The sequence below is a fragment of the Amblyomma maculatum genome, chromosome 1 (genome assembly GCF_055883805.1).
Source record: "Amblyomma maculatum isolate TAMU_Amacu chromosome 1, ASM5588380v1, whole genome shotgun sequence".
In the NCBI taxonomy this organism is placed as follows: domain Eukaryota; kingdom Metazoa; phylum Arthropoda; class Arachnida; order Ixodida; family Ixodidae; genus Amblyomma; species Amblyomma maculatum.
The window spans coordinates 129,888,701-129,911,616 of NC_139344.1; the positions used below are offsets into that span (position 1 = coordinate 129,888,701).

At 49.8% G+C, this 22,916-nt stretch overlaps 1 protein-coding gene across 2 annotated transcripts in view; it reads right to left on the minus strand.

Annotated features, from left to right (window-relative positions):
* Cad88C (cadherin 88C) overlaps positions 1-22,916 on the minus strand; it is a 176,444-nt gene that overhangs the window by 92,153 nt on the left and 61,375 nt on the right. The gene's annotated exons all lie outside the window — the stretch shown is intronic.

A 22,916-nucleotide genomic window follows, 5' to 3' on the forward strand; every position in this document is an offset into this window, starting at 1 on the left:
AGGTGCAATAATTGGGAAGCATTGCCAGTTGTGTCTTGTCGCCTGGTGGATTCGCCCGACACTGCGTTAGTGAACCTCGGTCGCACTCTGTCAGATGGCGTATGTGTATGGCGATTAACCTACGTTAAATGAAGGATCGACGCATATGGAACTTCATTAAGAGTACAATGGTCACTGTACAGGGACAGAGTGTGTTGCAGTTGGAAATGATGAAGGCGACGGTGTTTTATTCCACAGAGCGAGAATGTGTTGCAGTTTTACACGAGGCGAGATCGCCTGTGGCGATCGCATACTGCTCTCGTACCTAGGTCAGGGAAGGTGATCTGTTCGTTCTGTCGCGGGTTCTAAAACCAGTCGCGGCAATGTTTTTATTTTTTTCTCAACTGACTGTTGGAGCGGACACGCCCTGTCCACAAATCCTGTTCGCACCAATCATGAGCCAAGAAATGCTTTCGCATTAAAACAGTACGGAAGGAAGGAGGCGTGGAGGCTTGAACATCTGAAACCATATGTTGCGCGTAGTTCAGCTATTATGGTACACCGGCTAGCTGCTGGGCCAGATAGGGACGTTACTCGGAATGAGCACTCAATTGGTGATAAACACAAGCAGTCCGAGAGACCTGCCCGTTATTGTACTGCGGCATGAATGCGTACGCATTGTGCATATGACCCTGACATGACCTATATCGCTCTCTATCTCGATCTATCACTCAAGTACCCAAAAACGCACTCGCGCAAGCGTACTCGCAAGTACGCATTTACATGCAGCTTTCATTAGCGATAACGTGCCAGAAGTTTTGGGTCGCTGTCACTAAGTCAACGCATTAGAGAACAATTCTGTGCATCCTCATTTTATCCACTTTCGTGAAAAGCTTGGTATACCGGTAGAACGAAGTCTACACAGCGCTTGAACGATGAGACATCCGCCATGTATAAGAGCGAAGTGTTGGTCGAGGAGCGCGTAGCGTCGTTGCCGACTCGAGATCCTCGAGAAAGCTCGAGTTTGCTCCTCCGCGGAGGAGCGATTCGAGTGTAGGGTGGCTTCTGAAACGAAAAACAGGCCTCGAGGGCCGCTTGGAGTAGACGTCCGAGTGAAGGCGTGTCTGTAAATACGGCGGCATAGCTCCCGTTCAGCGAAAAGCTCCGCTTCGACTTGTCCGGCGGCCTGTCGAGAAAATCCTGATTAGTCGACTGGGAGATGATGTCCCCGCCACATGACCTCGCAATGTAATTTCAAACAACCCACAACATTCACGTGAAACGTAACGTCCCGCGTGGAGCGACATGGAGGTAAACATAGCATGCAATGATAATTAACGGTCACCCGCATGTCTCATTTGAATTATTTAACTTGACGAAGTAATGATTTCTCCTAATAACATTTGCAGGTTTTAGGCGGGATTCAAGAGCGCAACCATTAGTATGCGCGAGCCAGGCATGTTGGTGACTAAGCTACGCAAAGAACGCTTCTATATGCCTTGTTAACAAGCGAAGGTTTATATAAGCATGCCGTATGGCTTTTCATGCAAAGTGGGATCTTATGACCATATGCCAATGAGTGCGTGTGTAACTAGAAAGGAACACAATGATGAGCTTAAGTACCAGGATAATTTTTTTTTTCCTGTTATTGTATTACTGTCCAAAATTAGATTGTCATTAGAAAGGTAGTTGCAGCGAACACAGTAGAACGGAGGAAGTGCACGGCATTGGCATGAAAATTGAAGACGCTGATGCTCTGATGCGGACATGTTCCGCATCGTTAACGGACTTGTAAAGTTACGTCAGCTGCCACAAAATGTATAGGGAATCTCATGAGAGAGGTACTCTGCATGGTCTGGGTATTAACTGTGCTCATCAAGCTTTCTAATCGTGCGATATAATGTCCGTTCTACGTACGATCTTGTGTGTTTAGGCGTGCGTGCGCTCGCGCACGCGCGTGACACTTTTGACGTTTTGCTGTTTCCCTTCCGCGTCCGCTTCGCCCATTTCGTCCCTAGTTAGCACTGCCAGTGGTACTCACTTCAGGGAGGAGGAGAACGAGGATTGAAGGGCCATGCGCAACAGCGAACTCTTGGGGAAATGTTTTAAACCTACTCCGTTTACTTCACCGTTCACTGGCCATCACCGCCTTGCACCAGCTTCGAAAGTCCTCAGATTTTCTTTTTTGTCTGCGATCGCATCTCGCGTGCGTAAGTTAGCGTGACCGACGGCAACAACTCGCTTTGCTGAGCGACAAGCGCGAACGGCACGCACCGCGGCAGCCGTGAAAGTGCGAGCCGAATGGTCTAACGAGCGTCCGAATATAGGTCGCCTTCGAAAGTGTATGCGGGGAACTTGCAAAAAAACGAAACGGCCCCGACAGTGTATAGCCTGTACGAAAAGGAAAATAAGCAAGCAAACGATATTGCGACGCCAAATCGGAACACAATGCATCGGAGTGCGCTGTTTCTCGCAGACACGCATTGTTCTCAAAAACAAAAGGCTTATTCTCCCACGGCGCCCGTCGAGGGTCCGGGCGTCCTAGAGGATGGCGAGTACATATATATATCTACGCGAGCCAGCGTAGTCGGTCGCTTTTCCGTCTCCCAGTAGTAAGTATGTATACGCGCTGCTGGTGACGGCATCCAGCTTTCCGCCGTCTCGTTCGCAGCGCCGTTCCCGATCGATGCAGTGATGCAGCAGCGTGCGCTTGTACAGTGAGGGCCCTAAGCTGCGCCAGCTACGACAGGACAACCGCCCGACTATCCACGATGGCGCGTCAAGGATAGCGGGCCACCCACCACCGTGTTTAAAGCGAACCAATGACTGCGCTGCCGTCGGACAACACACGCACAAAGGCGTGCATAGTATACGTCATCGACTCGACGAAGGGACGCTTAAGACTGCCTGCGCTGCGAAAACGATGGTTTTCACCGCTGCCACGTCGCCGCGACCGTGCGCCCGAGTGCGCCATTAGAGAGGCTCACATTATAGGAACGCGCTGGGCGCCGATTCGGACAATTTTCACCGCGGTGAAAAGCCAGTGGGCAAGAGCCCGGCAGGCGAGGAAAGAGAAATGGCGGAAACAAAGCGCGTTAATCGCTCGGAAACGCGGACGCGCGGTCCGGCTCGGAGTCGCATTGCGCGCGCGTGCCAACCACTCGGATGAAATTGGAAGCAGGAATGTGCGTTTGGGAAAAGTCGGGCCTCCCACCGACGTAGAGCGCGCGCAGCTTGCGCACGCACGAGTCTCGCTGCTTAGGTAAACGGCGGCTTTGTTCTTTCTCTCAGCGCATAAGCGTTTGCTTTTGTTTCACTTCCTAAACAGAGCGGAAGGCGATGCGGCGGAGTACTACGAACCCTGCATGGTGCCACCACGGCCGAGAGAGAAAAGGCGGAAACAAGCAACGTCGATTACCCCGCCGCCGAATGCAATGAATGCACCCCGAGAGGCATGCCCCTGCGAAATAACAGGACGCTGCATAAGTCTATAGTACCGCGCACCCCTCCGCTCTCCCCTACGACCCCAAGTCTGCAACCTTCTGCAGCTGCGTCCAGAAAACGCGTGTCGCTGAGATTGTCGATGTGCTGCTGTGCGCGCATGCTGCGAACGCGTAGTAAAGTGTATATATTGTAGAATGACATCGAATGCTTCGAGACCTACCCCGGCGCCTGTTTCGGAGCCGTAGCATTCCGCAACGGGGAACACCTATAATCTGGTCTCGAACGCGGATTATAGGTGCTCGCGTGCTCGTTATAGTACCTTTCTCAGCCTTTATTCACGCACGCTCTGCGCATCTCCAGAGGCGGAAATCCTGTACCGGTGTAAATAAATGTTCACGGCGAGAGGAAATGAAGATACTTTGTCTACACATTAGGCTATTACTCTATAAGCACTGTAAGCTTCTGCAAGATTGGCGTTTGCTCTTTTTGTTCTGTTTTATTGCGGCCATAAGCGTGTGTTGTGACCCTATTTTCGGGTAGCTGGAAGAGCTTGATGACGATAGCTGAAGCGGCAAAGGTCTCGGACGTTGATGGAAAATGGCAACTTGTGCACGGAATGAGTTACCTTGAATAGCAGATTGAAACATTCTTCCTGAACGAGAGCCATTCTCCGGTGAGAAACATGGGGCGACATAGCAGCGGCAGTCTTCCATCGAAGTTCAATATACAGCTGACACATACAACCATGCTGACTTGACGCAGATCGACGCACGTTTTTTTTTTTTCTTCTTTTTTTTTTTTATGCATACTGTACTAGCCACTCAAGTGGGTGTGGCAGAGGTTGGGGTCACTATACAGAGTCACAATGACATTCAGAATTTAGGTGTATAAAACAAGAATTACACTGCATATGCCAAAGAATTCATCAAAATAAACAATTTATACCGTGTATATGAACCTCTTGGTTCTCGATCTGCATACGGTTCGAAGAAGTCAAATTTCTTTAGCATTTGTAGCATATGTCTGACTTGCCTCAGCATAGGCCAGTGAAACTTCGTGACCAAATTCCACACACATTGTACCGTGATTGGTTCGACAAAGAACAAGCGCGGAAAGATAAATATTCAGGAAGGGTGTTGCAAACAGTATAAGAGGTTTCGTTTTATGTGTTGCCAAAACGCCTTTAAACGCAGACTGCGAAGATTATCGATATGCATGCAGTTTCCCCTTTGTTACTAAGTGCACTTTTGTTTGTTTGTTTTCTCGTGTGAAATTTGCTTCAATCAATGGAGCCTGTCATCAAATGAACGTACGCGGCCACGACCCCTGAACAATAAAAATTGAGTACGTGCTTAGCGTTATATACAAGTGCTTATCGTGAAATGTTACTGCTTATATGGGCACCAAGGCGTTTTCGTGCAATAAACATATAGGTATAGCGCAATGATTTTAATGATAAATTGAATGACATACTCTCCAGCTATAATAAACTCGCGTAAACTTGCACAATTTGACGTCAAGATTGACTATTAATTAGCCAACGTGCAACAGGTGTATAAGACTACGTTAATATCTGTTTGATGCGACAAACAGGCATTCTTGTCAGTTATTTCTTGTGGTAGCTTGAGCAGTCGCGTACAAATGCCTGACTAATCATGGAAGTGTTCTGGGAAGGTAATTAATGCGAATGAGTACTATTATAATGGGGGCCGCGGTACCAAACATTGGCAGAAATTGAATTTCTCAAGAATTACATTTTCTGAAACCGTGTTCATCATGCTCAGTACAAGAACAAAAAGTAGGTTCTATTTAAAAATGAAAACTGAAGCTGACCAGGTTGAAAAAACAAAACAAAAAAAAAAACGCTGTGCGCACGTACTGTTAAACGGAGTGCTGAGCTCCGAAGAGCAAAACGTCAGATTCAATGAAGATGAATTCCAAGTACATAGAAATTAGGAAAACGAGACAATTTTTTGCGTATCAGACGTCCCATTCGGAGCGGCTACATTAAATGTCGCCAAGGCAGTTGCGTCTCTCCGGCTCTTGCCGCTCCTGCGGTAAACGCAAACATTCCTGATGGCCGCTCTGAGTAGTGCGATGCGGGCCCATGAATAAAAACGGACTAAATGGGATCACGCGAGACAGTGATTGGCGTGTGCCTTCCCCATGGCTCGGGGCGAGGGATGCACCGGGCGCTCAGCGACGCGGCGAAACGTAACCGCTAACTCCGGCAGTTGCGCTGCGCGGGAAGACGCGGCCACTGCGTCGCAGACGCTAATTTAGCTGGGGCGAGGCGATGTTCATACAGAATGCATGAGGCCAAATTGCGCAAGGGCACGCGGGTTCAGACGCTGCGACTCTTGCGTAACGTGGTACCGCGCTGGACGAATACGTGAACAGTCTCCCTCGGCCAAACCGCCACAGCGCTTTCGTGTTGTGTGCGCACGTTCAACATACGGCGAATGTTGCGAGCATTGCCAGTTAATAGCGGTGGTACCGTATAGCGGTCATACAAGCCTGATCGTGACGGGCAAGAGTTGATGGTGGCGATCGTGACACACTGATCTCGACGATAGGAACCCACCTAAATTCCATTGGTGCTTAAGACAGGCCTTCTGTAGATAAGTATAGCGCATGCTGTACTCGCTTGACATGGCACGACAGCATGCGTAGGCGTTGTGCGGACGAACAATGCCCACATTTTTTTTATTAGAGGCACTGTAGATTCCAGAAAGCGATTAATCAGGTGCAGTATAGACAGCTTTCTCTTTTGGGCATAGGTTAATTGCGCACCGACTTCCGAAGACGTCTCCTATACTGCTGCTGTTCGTTTGTCGGGCTTTACCCGGGCGACGGCCGCTTCCTACCGAATTAATTCGTTTGTCGAACTTACAACGTGAAAAACGATGAAGGGAAGCCTCAGTTCGCTTTCCTACATATCGACAAGAGAAAGAACGTTGGTTATCAAACTGAGGCTTCCCCTCAACCCTTGTCCTTGTTCAGTGTGCTTTGTGATTGTCAAGCTTTGTGATTGTCAAGCCCTCTGTCATGGTTCCTTGATTTAGAAATTTACAACTTGTGGCTTGAAAAAAAAAAAAGAAAAAAAAAAGCACGCTTCTGCCCCACGGAGGTGTCCGTCCAGCACGAGAGTAAAGACGTAAATAAAGCGCTCATCAGAAGACAATGGTTCGCGAGCTCGACGACTTGGGGAAACGGAAGTGGAGCGCGTGGAGCGCACAATGCAAAGAAGGCAGGCGTTAGCGGAGGGGGAAGGGGGTATAAGCTTCATATCTCCTTCTTTCGTGAGTCGCGCTCCGTGCTCCGGGTGGGGGCTGCAGCCTTTTCCCCTTCACGAGATCTGCGGGATGTGTTTCGCTTCCGCCGACTCTTGAGGGGGGCTAACGGCGGCGTTGAAGCCAATAAAAGCGGGAAATTCAGCACTTCCGACAGCATGCTATGCCGCGTTGGGAAACAGCCAGCGGTGCCCTTGAACGCGCGATAAGCAGGCAGTTCGCGCCACCAGCGATGCCCACGGAAAGGTCAGCACCGGGCGAGTTCTTTTGTCTATCGGCGTGCCGCACTCGTCATGCCAGGAACCGCTTTGTGCCCGGTCGCTAGCCTTTGTCTCTTCCTTCTCTCACTCATTCTCCCTTTCTCTCCCGAACACTTTTTTCTTTTTTCTCTCGACGGTGCATAAACGAGGCAAAACTCGCATACATTGGCTGGAACAAGTTCATTCGGGTCACAGTTCCTGAGGGACAAACATGGGATGTGGACGCTAACTGAAGTAAACTCTACGACGTACACGAATGGATGCACCAAACCCGTCGACGCAGAGACAATGATCGCAGCATGTACTGAACGTTGGCATACGCAATTACAGCCATCACGTCCCCACAGTTTCGGTAAATATCAAGAGACAAAGGAGATATTTTTTGCGAAGTGTACGTACTGAAATTTCCAGCCTCGTATGGAGTTCAGACGGCAAGCAGAGACCATGTCTGCCGATAAGCGCTCAAATTGGTTAAAAGATATTACGATCTTTCAGTCCACATTTTGAAACAGTCTCAGCCAGAAAAAGTCATTGCGCCCAGTTTTGTTATATACGTATTGGCCTTAATTACAACATTCGCCACATTAATAATGAAGGTACAGCGCAGCCTTTCTTTGTTTTAAAGCTGATATACAGGCTAACCAATGAAAGCCTCCCCGAGCCTAACGCTTCGGCATGGCGCCAAAGGCGGGCCCAGACAGCCCCAACTTTACGTTAAGGCTTCGATGAACCCGCTTTCGACAAAGGCCCTTCTGCATTTGCCATTGCACTGACGAAGGCATCTATCTTCTCGGTTGTGGAATCCGGAGAAGCGAAACGGAGAGCGCCCTCATCCTCTGCTCGCCGAGAAATTGTTGCCGCAGAAAGACCACGGATTTGTCAGTGCCCGTTAAGTGACCGAACATTGCGAAACAATTACCTAGGGCTCATTTACGTGCAGCTGGTGACCTGAGAACCTCTGCAGCTGCAACGCTGAGGGCGGCCAAGAAAGGCTCCGAATTCGCCGCACAGTAACTTTGCGGCTCGTAGCCGTTCGAGGGAAGGAGGCTCGAGGCGCGGCGGTCGTTCACTCCGCCTGCTGCTCGCACGGCGCCCGTTGCGGGGCGGAGGACGTCAACGACTGACTGTCCCGCGCGCTCCCAGAGCCGTTCCGCAACGCCGGCTTCTCCAATCTCTCTCGATCATTCATTTGCAAGCGGCCTCCGCCGACGGTGGCACACACGTGCGCTCCCGACTTGTCTCTCTTCGAGACGGACTCACGACGACAACGGCGCAGTCCGTGCGGCAAGCGCTGCTCCGTGTTGGGCCCCGCTGGCAGCATCATTGGCGATCGGCTTTTGTCCCCACCGCGACCCGCACAGCCCCTCAGTCGCTCCACTTTTCCGAACGAGAAGCACCCATTCACAAAGGCTCGCTTCTTCCTTTTGCTTCCTGACCGCAGAGCAGCGCTCTTTAAAAGCGCCATTGAGAGCGCGGCTTCCGCAGAGGTCGCCGTGACTGGTAGCAGATAAGATGGAGATAGCCCCGTTCCAATGCCAAGTTCAGAGGGTTCTCTGCTGGGGAACAAAAGAAGATATTACGTCTGTAGACAAATGGACCAGCGATATACCTGTGAAGCGCTGGCGAACCGTCATCGCGACGGACATCGCGACTGTACAGGGGACCGTTTTCCTGTTACTGACTGAAAGTTTCATTCACTAAGAGCGCGTTTCGGAGGAAATGCGTGGAAAATATGCCGTAAGCATGCGACTTTTCAGTCATAAAAACTTTGCCCATGTCATAGAAAAATGTCATTTTTAGTCGAAACTTGGTGCTTATAACGTAGTCATTCACATAAGGCTTGCCCGTTATTACTGTGATGAAATTGATTAAATTCAATATGGACATAGCCGAAATAGTCTCTAGATTGGAGAGACGTCCCAGTGAAGAGCTTCGGACTAATTTTGACCAACTGGAGTTATTTCACGTTCATATTTAAATCTCGGGATTTAGACGGCACGAGCATTCCTCCTCTCGATCAAGATGCAGTCATCGCGATCAGGGTCCGTGGCCATATTCTAAATCTAAAAACGCTGTAACCACTTGGCCACCTCGACGGGCAGCCCACTTCTCGAGCGCATTTGCGGCACCGGAAGCAACAGCTGTACCAAAATGACGCGCACAGGCGCTGCTCTCAAATGTTGAGAGTATGGTGCCTCCGCTCGTCTTGCTGTCATTGTTGACTAGGCGTCATAACCAGGTCCATAAGTGTACATTGCTATAGTTATTTGTATTCAACTGTCTCTATAGGCTACGCCTGTTATTTCATTATCCGAAATTTGCTCAACGGCTTTAAACGTTCATCTAACTCCCACAGTCGCTGTGCCATGGCAAGTGTGGCTCTATAGATGGCGCGCAGTTCAGCGTCGCTTATGGCAGAACGGAGAATGATCAAGCAGTGTGAATAGATGGTGGGCAGGAACAGTTCCTGAAACCTGCCACAAAAAAAAAAAAAGAAAAAAAAAATCTGCTTTAAAAGATACCGTGCTAACTTTGGTATTCCTTCAAGCAAACACAGTGGCAGTCACATGACATACTTATACGGGGCTAGGTGGCCAAACATGACGAAAGAAGCGCCGCGCGTTGGCCTTGTCCGAGTGCTCACGTCATTTCGGGCTGACTGGCAACGCAGACGGTTTTCTCCCACGCGTTATGAGCACAATTCGTTTTTAAGCGTTCTAGGCCACCGCTTTTAGCCCCTTTTCCGCAGCTTCCGCCGCAATATGCGGGCCTGCCGTAAAGCGTGCGTGAACCGTGCTCGAATCGGCGTTTTCCGCTGCCGGCCGCATCAAGTCTTTCGTGTCGGCGCGCTCTCTTCGCTCCCTCGTGCGAGTTTCAGAAGCACTGACGACCGTTAACGCGGCCTACTGAACCTGAAATTATCTTCATATTCCAGAGGCACTGCGACCTGAGCTCCAAGGTCCACCTGAGAATGGCAGAGACATTGAAGGACATCGCGAATTAGGGTAAACTACAGTCGCAGCCAAGGAGCGTAACACAGCCGCATTGCTCCATCAATGCGTTGTGCGCTCTAGATGCGCAACGCCTTTTCGAGCCTCTACTCACCAACTTGAGGCGGTGACCCGGAGCTGAGTCCAAGTCGCCTAGCAGCGCATCAGCATAGATGCTACCCTCATACAGCGACTTTGAGGAGCAGAGCCGTCAGCATCGGCGCTTTGTCTTTCGTTATGGCGGGTAACGCGAGCATGTATACCATAAATAACGGCGCAAACATTTTCCTCGTGGACAGCGTAGCATGCGCCTATAGATATACAATGTCGGTCGACATCACTGGCATCGTCTGTTTTACGCAGAGTGCCAATCCGAGTTCCTGCGGATTCAACTACACGTGACAAACTGGCATTGACCTTGCATGCTAATGCAATCCGCCGCTCCACATGTTCGAAACTGCGTGCTCGGAAGATGCAAGAAGCTCGGCCGCGGCTATTTCGAGGCTGCACGCCCAGCCGCCGTGCAATGCTCGTGTGAAGCGCATGCTGAATTCGATGCCCGATAAGCTCCGCAGGTGCGCGCGAGGCCGCTTAAACTTGGCCCGGGTTAAACTTCAGGCCAGCTCACGATGGTGAGCGGCCCTTCTCCAGATCGAGCCTCATCGTGCACCACAGAAAAACGAAGTCGTGATTTGGCCGAGCGGCACGTGACGAGACTGCCCGGTGTCTTGCAGGGTCAGCGCGTGGCCGAAGGATGGCTGTCCTCGAGCTCGTTCACTGCATGGCGATGCCGATCTCTCGTGCCGTGGCAGAACGTATACGACTGTCGAACTTCAATCCACTTTTGAGCTCGGCTCGCACACAGCGGCACAACGGGGAAGCATTTTGTTTGTTCTAGCGTCCTTGTGGACGTACACTGAACAGAGAAAAGAGCGCAGCTGGCACGTGAAGCTCTTGGCGTGCCGACCGTTTTCGCGGGCCCTGCGATAGCACCCACCAGTTGCCGTTACTGGAGAAGTAGCATTGCTGTATATAGCCCTGTTTTGGCACAGCATCCATCTCTGCAGCGCGAATAAGGAGATGAGGCAAAGAAGCCCGAGTGCTCAGTCTGGTCATTGTGTCGGTCCATTTCTCCTGTTGCATTGTCCTTCAAATTGCTGCCTCGGATCGATCTTCGTCCCTTGTTGTTTAGAGGCTAAAAACAGACCGCGCGATGATCTCTTGCTTGGCTCGATTCTGATGCACTCTACGCACCGCTTTGAGCGTGTCCATCTAGACAACGATGGCATGCTGCACTCGGACACAGCCGCTTTCGTTTTCAATGTCCATTCGGGGATCAGGATTCTGCACACTCTCCTCGCCTGATCGACGGCGTCTGGGCTTATGCGTAGGAGGGTCTTTCAGAGAACCAAACGCACGCACAAACAATAAAGTGCAATTGCTTGTCGCAGCTAAAGTGCTCTTTTAAGCCGTGCCTCTGTTGGGCGTAAAGAGGATGTCAACTCCGTGCAGCTGTGACACTCTTTGTGTACCTATCTATCCTTGTTACCCGTTAGCAGCCTAGCCCTGTCAACTGCCGAGCTCGAGAGGCATCAGCCACTCCGCGCCTACTGCCGCAGGCCACATACAAACATCTGCTACAGGCCGGCGTCACGAGTTCTGTAGTACATAGTGTGCGCCTTCAATGGCGGATGCCGACCGCCGTACTATAGGGTCCATAAACAGGGACTAATGTCTCGGGCAGCCTAATTCTTTTCTTGCCACCCGGGGATCTTTCTGAATCTCTCTCTCGCTCTCTCTTGTATCTGCGCCATAAGCAATCGCGGTACTATTGCCCGCAAAGATTGCCATAAACTACAGATACGCAATTTTGCTTAATTGTTTGCAGAAATCCTATTGACATGTATTTTTTCTATATCTTTTTTTAATGCAACGCTTATTTGGTAGGATTAAAAGTCATAACAACTTCTTGGGATTCACGTGACCTTGCAGGATATAGAATACCCATGGAAGAAGCTTTTCAGGTTTGTTCTCGCGTGTCTCCGGTTAAAAACCACGCCGGAGTGTGTTATTCTTCCTTCTCAAGATTTAACTATCCCCTGCTGGCCTCATTTAAGTTACTCCAGCTCCAAAAAGGTCTACTCCAGCTCCAAAAAGGTCTTTCGTCATTCTAACATCGGCGTTCTTTTCCCGCCCTGGAATTACGCCGTCGCCGTCGAGGCACAAAGACTCTGTAGAAATAGCTGTTGACACTTTGCTCGCTGTAAAGAACTACTGCCGCAATTGCGCTAAGCATGCGTGGCCGCTGCATGCTCTGCTTGATGGCCCTATCGGTGTAGTACAGAGCACACTGCACGCATTGTCCGAGCGGATCCCCGGGGCACCTCTCCCGAAGAGGCGCGGGCGAAGAGGTGGGTTGGCCGCGACGGCTGCCGACGGATGCGGAGCACTTCCGCCTCGTCGCCGCTGATCTGCGTCGGAGTGACGCGGCTCGTTAGCGCCAGCGCCGATCCAGGCAACGGCGCTGGCTGCCGCCCGCTCCCCTTGAGCCTGCTCGACCGCGTCGTCGCTAGCCGCTCGACCACCCGTGTCTTTCGGTGTCGTCGTCGTAGTCGTCGTCCCAAGCATAACCGCCAGGGCGTCTCTCCGACCCTTCGTGCACGGATCTTCGCATTGTTGACAGCTTGACAATTGGCGCCAGCACTCAGGGTTGCGTTCGTGCCGTACTGACCCATGTGTGAGAGCGCTATTGAGACTTCCCTTTACACACAGAAGCCGTAAATACGAAGCACAAGATGACGTGCATCACCACGTCTGCAGCCGCGGTATAGAGCAGAGCCACACCTTTCCCAGTGGGCCGTTTGTGCGTACAACTGCCCGCTCGCGGCTAATAAAAGCCAGTCTACGCGTGCTTACGCAAGCACTTAGTCATTTCCTTCCCGGTGTGTACATTATCGAGACACGCGTTATTTCGTTTTCTTTCTTGCAGTGACTGCCAAAAAGAACATTACACGAGTGTGCCGCTATTATTTTCAGCTCCTGCTGGCGCCTGTAGAGAGGCTTTCGCAACTTGCGCGCAACATGGCTGGTTTAACAACGGAAATATTTTACGCGTCAGGCCCAAATTCGTGACTGAAGGGATTAAACAAATGTGGATAAGCTCAAGAAAAAGCTGTGATAATGACTCAGTCAGCATACTTGGCTGCAGGGTTCACATGTACCCACAAGCGCTTTTCCAATGGCTGGAACTCTCTTTCTCAGGTAAAAGGTTAAAAAAGCGTGCAAATGGTTTAATTTTATTTCCTGGATACCGAGCAAAGAACAAAACTGTTCAGTAGAACCCGTTGTAGTATTTCTTGGCTCTTGACGCAGCCTGAAATGTAAACAACCCGATGTCTCAACAACGAACGCCTCTGCTAGGAAATTACCCGTTTAACGAAAGGAATAACTTGACCTCCATGGTTGACCAAAGTGCTTTGCATGCCACAGCAAAGAAACTATGCTACGAGGAAATTACCTATATAAGGAAACGTTTACGCACTCCTCTTTAGAGATCACTGCTTGCTTAGAGGAAGTATCCAGAGACTTTGAGTGGGCTCAGTTGGGGATAAGGGTTGATAGAGAATACCTCAGTAATCTGCGATTAGCTGATGACATTGCCTTATACTACTAAGTAACTCAGGGGACGAACTGCTAATTATGATTGATGACCTTGACAGGAAAAGTAGAAAGGTAGGCTGAAAAAGCAATATGCAGAAGACTAAAGTAATGTTAACAGCCTTAGAAGGAAGAGCAGGACACAATAGATAGCTAAGCACTGGAAGTGGTAGGCGAATATGTCTACTTAGGACAGGTAGTAGCCGCAGATCCGGTCAATGAAAGGGAAATAAGTATTAAAATAAGATTGATATAGGGAGTTCATTTGGCAAGTATTCGCAGATTATGAATACCAGCTTACTGCTATCGCTTCAGAGAAAAGTATATAACTGTTGCAACTTACCTGTTCTCACCTATAAGGCTGAAACGCGGAGGCTAAAGAAAAGGGTTCTACTTTTAAGTTGAGGACCACGCAGAGTGCTATGGAACAAAGAATGGTAGGCGTAACGTTAAGAGGTAGGAAGCGCGCAGAGTGAATCAGAGAAATTACTCGAGTTCATGACATTCTAGTGGAAATCAAGAAGAAATGAGCATGGGTAGGGCATGCGGGGCGAAGAGAGGATAACCGATGGTAGCAGCTAATGTAGCAAATTGAATTCCATGGGAAGGAAAGCGTAGCAGGGGGCGGTAGAAAGTTAGGTGGTCGTATAAGGTTAAGAAGTTCGCAGAGGTCAAGTGGTTGCGTCTAGCACAAGACCGGTTAATTGGAGTAATATGGAGAAGCCTTCGCAATGCAGTGGGTTATAGTCTGGCTGAGGATGATGGCTTTTCTGCTAAGCTGAAGTTAGCAACTCAGCTGGGCAGCAAGGCGATGCTTGCTCTACATTATTATTCGAATGCGATTTAAGTGATTTCTTTTTTCTCATATTATATTCGTTGTGCGACCTCTACAAGCATCGTTTTTAAGCATTCTGCCGTTTGACTACCCAGTGTATTTCAATTTCACCAAAAATGGCATTTCATGTCCTGCAAGAGCATGTGCAAGCAAAAAAAAAAAAAAATCACCACACACAGCTCCTTTGTCACCTACTATCGCTACCTGATTATCTCTTTATCACTTTCTGTCCCAACTTCATTACCTACTGATCACTTTCTATCACCATCTGAACACCCATCCCGTCCCTTTATAATACTTTCCTATCTCGTGATATCGCCTTGCTATCACTCACCAACAGACACAAACAAGGCTCCTCTTTATCCTTCAAGTTACACGGCGCCAACGTGGATATGTCAAGTCAGTGATAATAATAATAAAAAAAAATACCACCGTAGATACGACCAATAAAGAAAAAAAAAACACCGTAGATATGACGTTCCGTACTCGATTTTCACCCGAAATGAATGGGTTCGAATGCGCTGAGATGTAGCTTTTCTTTTTCTGCAAATTTAACGCACTAGGACCTCTGACACATCGCTGAAATCACTCGCCGCGTCCAGTAATACTAGCGCATTAAAGATCAACCACGAAAAAACGCGACTTAGATTGCACGCTTGAAATGTAGCGCGTCATGTGGCTGCATTGCTCAGCCGCGCTGTGCGTGTGAAACGAGCCAAGACCCGAAGCGTTTACCCAGCGTAAATCACCAAGCGCGGAAGCATGAAGATCACGCACGCGAAATTGCTTTCAACGCTCCGGTTTTCGTCATTAGCGAGCGCACAGTCGGTACACCACGTCCCATCTCGCAATGGCTTGGCGATCGCCCCGGCGCTACCGAAACGCGACTGTCCGCGCAGCGTGTAGCGCGTGGATGGCAGCGGGAGGAGCCCAGCCTCGGCATGGGCTAAGTCTTCCGGGCGGTGATGGCCTCTAGGAAGGGACACGCGATGCGGCCGAGCGCTGTTTGCGGGCACCCTAGCTGCGCCGGTCGTGTTCACGGCTCAAGTCACCGCGCGGTCACGCGCCGCCTGACGGCGCGTGGACAGGAGGCCGCGGAGCCGTTCCCTGAAGAACGTCCCTCTCGTCGGTCCGCAATGTCAGGGTTGAAAGGGGGGGGGGGAGCTGGTAGAGGAGAAGAGAAATAGGAGAGGTGAGGAGGGGGGGGGGGGGGGGGGGCAGCGTTGTACGTGTCCTACCATGGCTCGTACAATGCTTACGGCCGTGGATCGATGGAGATGTCTCCCGCCGCGTGCCAGTGCCCCAGGAATGCGAGACCTGGCTTGAGATTCAAGGCGTCCTCGTCGGGAGAGTTGATGAGCGCAGAAACACACTCTGAAGAGATCAACAAGCTTCGAGCGACGACGGTTCCGCTAAGTCCTGTCCCTGTGGCACGGGCTAGTATCGTGACTCGCTTTGTGCCAAGTGCCACCACAGTCCGTTATGCACGTTTAATGCGGCTTCCTTGCAAAACATCTGACCTCTCATACGCCGTGACGGAACGTACGAGCAGTCATTCTACCGGCGGTGACACCCGCATTCCATGGATTCTCGGTGTCTACGAATACGTGCGGAGCTCAATTCTCTCTCTCTCTCTCTCTCTCTCTCTCTCTATATATATATATATATCTATCTATCTCTCTCTCTCTCTCTCTCTCTCTCTCTCTCTCTCTCTCTCTCTTTCACTCTCTCCCACCCTCACTATTTGGCTGGCCCCAGGGTGTTGCCAAATTGTACCCCACATGAACTTAAAATATGGCCCAGCCATGCTGGCATTAGTTTCGCGAAGAAATGCACATTTCTGGTAAATAAGCTTTCACCAATGCTCATTGAGCTTAGTAAACAGGAGGGTGTGCAAAATTCTTGCTCATGATGAAACATGTATTAGTCTCCCTTGCGACATGATGTGGCTAATTAGCTCAATGTTCTATCTGCAAGGTTTCTATTGTACCTTTAGCAGTTAAGAAAACTTTCTTAAAAGCTACGTTCCGGCCTCGAAGAAAATATTCAAAATCTGTCTGTTCATAGCTAATGCACTAAATAAGCGAGGTGCAAACCTTCTCCGTGTAGCATTAAAGCGATTGTCAAAGAGTTCTCGAAGCTTAGGATTTCTCAGCGATAACTTTCCCTTCCTGTGTTGAGTAGTTCCTGACACATGGACATAGGAATCGCAGCTGGCGACTTCTCAGGCACTCAGCTTTGCAACACACGAGATGCTGCTGGAACTAAAGACGTGCACTGACGCACAGACTGAGGTTTCGAGATACCGCAGCGCGTTCACGAATTATGTGCCCCGCGTGCTTCTGCTCGGTTTCCTTTTCTTCTTTTTTTTTTTTTTTTTTTTTTTTTTTAGTGCACCACCCTAATCGTTCTCTACTAATCTACCGCACGGATAGCGAACTTGCTTTGCATCCACCTACAACTTTCGGATGCCTTTGTCTGTTTAATGTGATTTCGCAGCTTTCCTGGTAAGAGTGCTTATCCCTCATTTATAAAATGGCTCGATGTGCTATTTCAGAAATAATGTACGTGTCCTCTCGATCCCGAGATGTCTTTATAAAAAAAAAAAATAGAGCTATATTCAGCAACATTCCTATTCTTCCAACTACTTCACCTATTGCTTACATAGTATTCTGTAGAAGCGTAGTTCGACCTTTTTATCAACAAGCGGCTCCAACCTTTCCAAAAAGCAGTATCCTTCTAACGCTCACTCAAGAAAAGAAAAATAATGAAAGAAAAAGAAGACCAAGCACCAATGAGAGAGGTTGTGCAATTATACTTTGATGAACGAAGTGCTGAAATTGCTTAGTAATAACCATTGAATTCTACCTCCAGTGATGACCTTGACCACCACTGACCACTGTACAAAAAACACTGCACTGAAGAACCTGACAAAAGGACTTCTGTGGTATCCTAGACGCCACTTTCGCAGTAGATTTGTGATCGACTTAGTTTATATTGCATGCAGCAAAAAGTAAGCTGCAATAATTTATTTACTACATAAGAATAATACCTTCTCATGGACGTGCAACCCGCTTGATTGGAGTATTGCGCGTAAAGCTAAAGCCAACAAGTGACGCGAGGACTTTTATTTTTTGCTCTTGCAGGAAAATGTTCGTCATGCACACACTGGCAAGAACTTCTGTGGCGGAAACGAGATGGCTGATACATGGCTATCAATGGGAACTGTGAGGCAGAATCAAGTTTCGTTCGTCATATGCAATGGTTCGTTAAGAGTACTTTATTGTAGCAAGGTCTAACTGCACTTGCACGTGGGGCAACGGTTGCATGCAAAAATCGTCTGATTGATCGTCAGATTACCCATTCTCTACGCTTTTTTTTATTCAATACCATTATACGTCCCTTTGCGAGAAAAGTCAGCGGCGTTCATGTCCGAGAGATAGTAATAAAATTCCAGCGATGGCAAGAAAAATGAATGACGTCTTCGAACTCACGTATGACGTACACAGCAAGCTGAGCATCGATCACAGTGAATCACTGGATGTTTCCAGACCTCTTTGCGACCGAGGCCACAGTCACTTCAGGGAACCCTATTTGTGTCGTTCGTCCGCATATAGTGGCCACCGGCCGACCACCATGTGCCGCCAGGCTTCCCGATATTGTTATCAAAATTGTAACGCAACCGTTCGCCGCACTGATTTCCTAGCGATGTCATACGATTTTTCGTCGTATGTAGCATACATATGCTATTTGGAGGCTAACTTGCGGCAGGGATTTGAATCAACGACATACCACCACCACCAGACACCGCGTGAAGCATGGCAGTCTACGCGGAATACTTAAGCACAAACATCTGATACAATACTAGCAGAAAGGACTTAATACATGTCGAAAGCATCACTGAAAAACATTTCATCCGCGGGACTATAATGATATCGTGTTCATACACGTAAGCAGTTTTAAGTGTCTCTGCCGAATATTTCCTCTTTTTCTCCCGCTACAGATTAATTTTCCACACGTTGTATCGGACACCCTGCCTGAGAGCAGAGAGCAGCGTTCAGCTCACGACGTGTTTCAAAATCAGTGAGATCTCGAGAACCTATATTCCCCCTCAGTGAATCGCGCAGAGCCACGGGTAGGGAATCGATTTAGCGATCTCGCAGCATCTCTGTGGAATCGACTCGGAATGCACGTCGAACAACACTACCGCGCAGCCACCGAATGCGCGGCCGCAGGTTCCAGTGAGCGTCGCGAATTCAGCAGCGGCGAAAGGATGCGTGGTTGAAGTCGTGCGGAGAACGGGGCGCGCACGCGTTTTCCCAGCGCGGCTGATGGCGAGGCATTTCTTTCTTGTCTTTTTTTTTTTTTTTTCGTTCCCCGGGCGCTCGTGCGGCACCCGCAGATATCCATGCTCCTTCCACGCATGCAGCCCGAGAGGTCGGCCGCGGTCGACCGCGGCGGCGCTAAGGGGGAGGCCTATAACACTGATTGCTGCGTGCGCGCGCCATGGCCAAGACGGAAGTGTTATCCGCGCTTCCGCGGACCGGGGCATCGTGCAACCTGATGATGGTGTTCCGCTTTTACGTGCTATACGCAGCCCCTATATATGAAGTCGACGGGGGAAAGAAAAAGATGCTGCCGCGTCTCGTTCGTCAGCCGTAGGCCCTCCCCCATTCGGACCTCCCTTTCTCTTACGGCAACAACGGGGAAGCATGCGCGGAGGAAGTTGCTATGCGGGCGCGAAATCGGCCCGCACGCCGCATCGAAACGTGTCACTGTTTGATCGGCCGGATATGAGTGGGCACGCGTAGACGCAGAGAAGTGCAGGAGATCGATGCTCCCAGGGTCGCCGTGCACTGGAGGGCTTCCCTCAGCGGCTTCCGGAAGTGCGCAAGTGCGCTGAATAGTTAAAGGGGAACCATGCAGGACTTCTGCCACGTCGCCAAAGCTTCGCCAGCTGTCTTTGATAACGCTGACGCCTTGTCACCGCTTTGTCAAACAAAAAATGGGACTTTCGCTGCCATAACTGCGAAAACCTTTCGCATTCGGACCGCCTCGCATCTCTGTTTCCTCTTCAAGCTGCGGAGATAATAACGGCAGCAACAAAGCAAGAAGGGACCCTGAGGTCAACGGGGAAAGGTTCTGCGAAGTATCAGAGCCGTCGTGAAGCCGGCGGCCATTAATGATCCAACCGGCGTTTCTGGCGCTCATTCGCTTCGCTGATATGTCCTGGCGAGGTCCGGCGTATGTATAAAAACGCTCGCAACGAAATGAAGATCGTTCCCATGAGCTCGAGGGTGCACGCCGAGAACAGAACGTAGTTATTCTTCTCAAAGGAGCAGGACAGAGACGACAGATAGATTGAGAGTGATCGATGCGTGGCCCGGCACGTATTCAGCTATTCTTTCTGTGCCGCTGCGGCCGAGGCAAAGCATTGTTCGTCGATGTAGCTGGCTTCCAATGCCACCGTCGGCCTGTCACATTTCCAACAAAGCGACGGCGACAAAACTGTGAGCGCGGCTTGCCGACGATAATGGACCATATGTGGTCAAAGCGCGCGCGGGCTAGTTTTTCTTTTCTTTATTCCGAACGCGACGAAGGAGCCTTAACCAAGTCGGAGGAGAGGAGGCAGGATCCTTCCGCTTTTCCTAAGTCACAAATATGGTCTTGTTTCTCTATGCTGCGTCGGCTTAGTGCCTTAATTGAAGAGCATATACGCTCTCTCTCACCTCACCTCAGCCTGCATTTAGAAAAGCTTTCTCAGCATACGGAGAGGATTGCTTCCAGGATGTAGTTAAAGCAGCTCCGCAGGGTGTTGTTAACTCATGGTATACGCACGGGTGATCTCCGGTAAGAATACTTTATTTTACACGAAATGTGTACCATTTTGCGAGAGCGTTTAAGAGCTTTTAACTGCAGCTAGCGTGTTTTGAACGACGCTGGGTTTTCGAGCAGGCAAACAATGTGTACTCAGTGCACAGTCGTGCGGTTCTTGCCCATGGCGATCATCACTGCATCAGATCACCCGTTCGACTCAAATACATCGTTAATAAAGCTTGTGAATATGATTACGATGCATCTAACTATGCTCATGAAGGCAACCCGGCTATTTTTACCGTCGCCTGAGATGAATGCGAAGTTGCATGCGTTCCGTAAAGTGCTTTATGGGAAAACAGCAACGATACATAAAGTACACCTCCATTCTCCTTACAGCGAGGAAAGTGCTGCAGCACCGACGCCTGAAGGCTGCAACCGAAACCAGTAGAGTGCCTGATGCAGTAGTGCAGCAGGCACTGATGTATACACTCACACGGGGACCAATCATAGGCGCGTTTGATGTAATGTGTTATCAAAATATCGTATGCGCTAATTTTCGTGCCCACTTCTTCGCTTCTTTACGTATTCGCGGTTTTCTTTTTCAGTAACAACAGATGCGATGGCAGTGTCAGCCACGGCACTTTCTCGCATGGAGTATCATTAATCTCAGTGCCAAATTCCACCGTTTCTGTATTCCCGTTGCGAATTCACGGCCCCGCTTATTCTGCATCAGTGAAGCAAAAAAGTAAAAAAATAAAAAAAAAAAGGGGGGGACCACGATATCACACCTCTTCTAAAGACCTGCTCGACGGTCTTCACAGGACGGCCGCAACTTCCGGAAAAAGGGCGGCCCCGGGATACAACTGAACGAGGACGACATTGCTACGCCGCACGGGGTGAGGCAAGGGGGGCAAGGCAGTGGGAACCGAGCATCACACTTTCTACCGTCTGCTGTGCTGCGTAGAAGCCGAAAGGGCGTTCGAACTTTCGTGGGCTGCTCGCTTGGAGGCGCGGGAGCGGTGAGAAAATAAACCAAAGTAGGAAACGCAGCCAAGACGGAACATCTTGCACGGGCCGAGGGCGCGGTGCCGCGATGTGAGGGGGCGATGCCGAGCAGGCCATCACGCGGTGCCTGTTCGTGTCACGCTGCGCCCACCTCGCGGGCCGCCGCTATGGTTCCTGGGCCCCCGGGCGCGTGTGGCGGTGGGGGGCAATGGCGCCGGTGAGCACGTTTCTCTGAGGGTGCAGTCAAAAATAGCAGGCTCACATTATGCGCAAACAGCGATCGCTCTCACTCACGACTTTGTTCCCTTTGTGTGCGTGCGCAAGCGTACGGCTCCTCCGGGTTTGCACGGCGTTGTCCTCGCGCGCTAATGCGTTCGCCCGCGAAAGGCTTATTGCACACTGAGCAAACTAGTCACAGAAAACGAAGAAAGGAGACCACGGCGTTACGCGGCACTCTTCTGAAAGGGGGGAAAAGCGAACACTGTATACAGAGGCCGCCCTCGTCGAAGTATTTCTCAACGCGACGCATTTCTGCCCCAAATGGAAAAAAAAAAAAAAAAAAACGATGGGAAGAAAGAGAGGTGAGGGATTCGCAGCTAGGAGCCAGGCAGGTAGCGCATGCAACTCTGTTGGTTCGTCGCGGGGACGAGGAAATTTGAGAAAAATGGCCCGCAACAGCGTCTGTGTGAGAGCAAGAAAAATATAACGTAAATTTTAGAATGCACCATCGATTTCATGCAAAAACTGCAGCTTGCTTAACACGCGATCTCTTATGTGCACTGCTGATGGTCCGTTGCACTAAAAACAACATGACTGACTCTCCAACCAGCATTGTTATAGTACACATTGTTTGAAGACTGTTAGCCGTCTGTTCGACGGCGTGCGAGTGCAAATACACATGTATCGTTTGAGCTAAGGCTATAGTGATCTGCTTTTGTTTTTTCTGCCGTTGCACAGGTATCTTATTGAAAGCACATACGACTCTGAAAGTCTGTAATCCTTTTTCTCCGTTTAAGTAAGAAAGTTCTGCATCTGTATAGCTCCGCTGAGGAAGTATTTAAAAGGTTCCCATCTTTTGCTCACATGAATTCTAACCTTGGAAATGACGTGTTGATAAGCGGCGCATCTGCGTAATTCCCCTAACAACTGCAAACTTTCGCAATCTTTCTAAGATGAAATTAACGTGACCAACTATGACCAACTAAGATGAAAAGCTAGGCGAGTCGGTAACTATCTATGGTGTAAAACACAGCGCGGAGCGGGATGACGGACAAAAAGTCTGCTTTTTCTCACTCGTCCACGTGCTTCTTTGACCGTCCACACGTTTCACGCTTTATTAGTACCCGATGGTGTGATGTATAATAGGCATCGACTTGCGTTCTTGTTTCCTGAATTACGCCTGACTTAGGTCGCCTTTAATCCGCGACCTAAGTCAGGCCTAATTTGAGATCCAGAAGTCAAGGCATCGTATTAAGTAGTCGTCGTGGGCACTTTACGGCGCGGAAACACTCGTTTGTTGCTCGCGCCCAGGTCATACGCGAACTCACCGAAAATAGCCTGCAACCCTTCGTCAGCGAGACTATGCGGCCATCAACAGGCAACGAATCTCCGTTCGCAAATCACCACCAGCCGCATG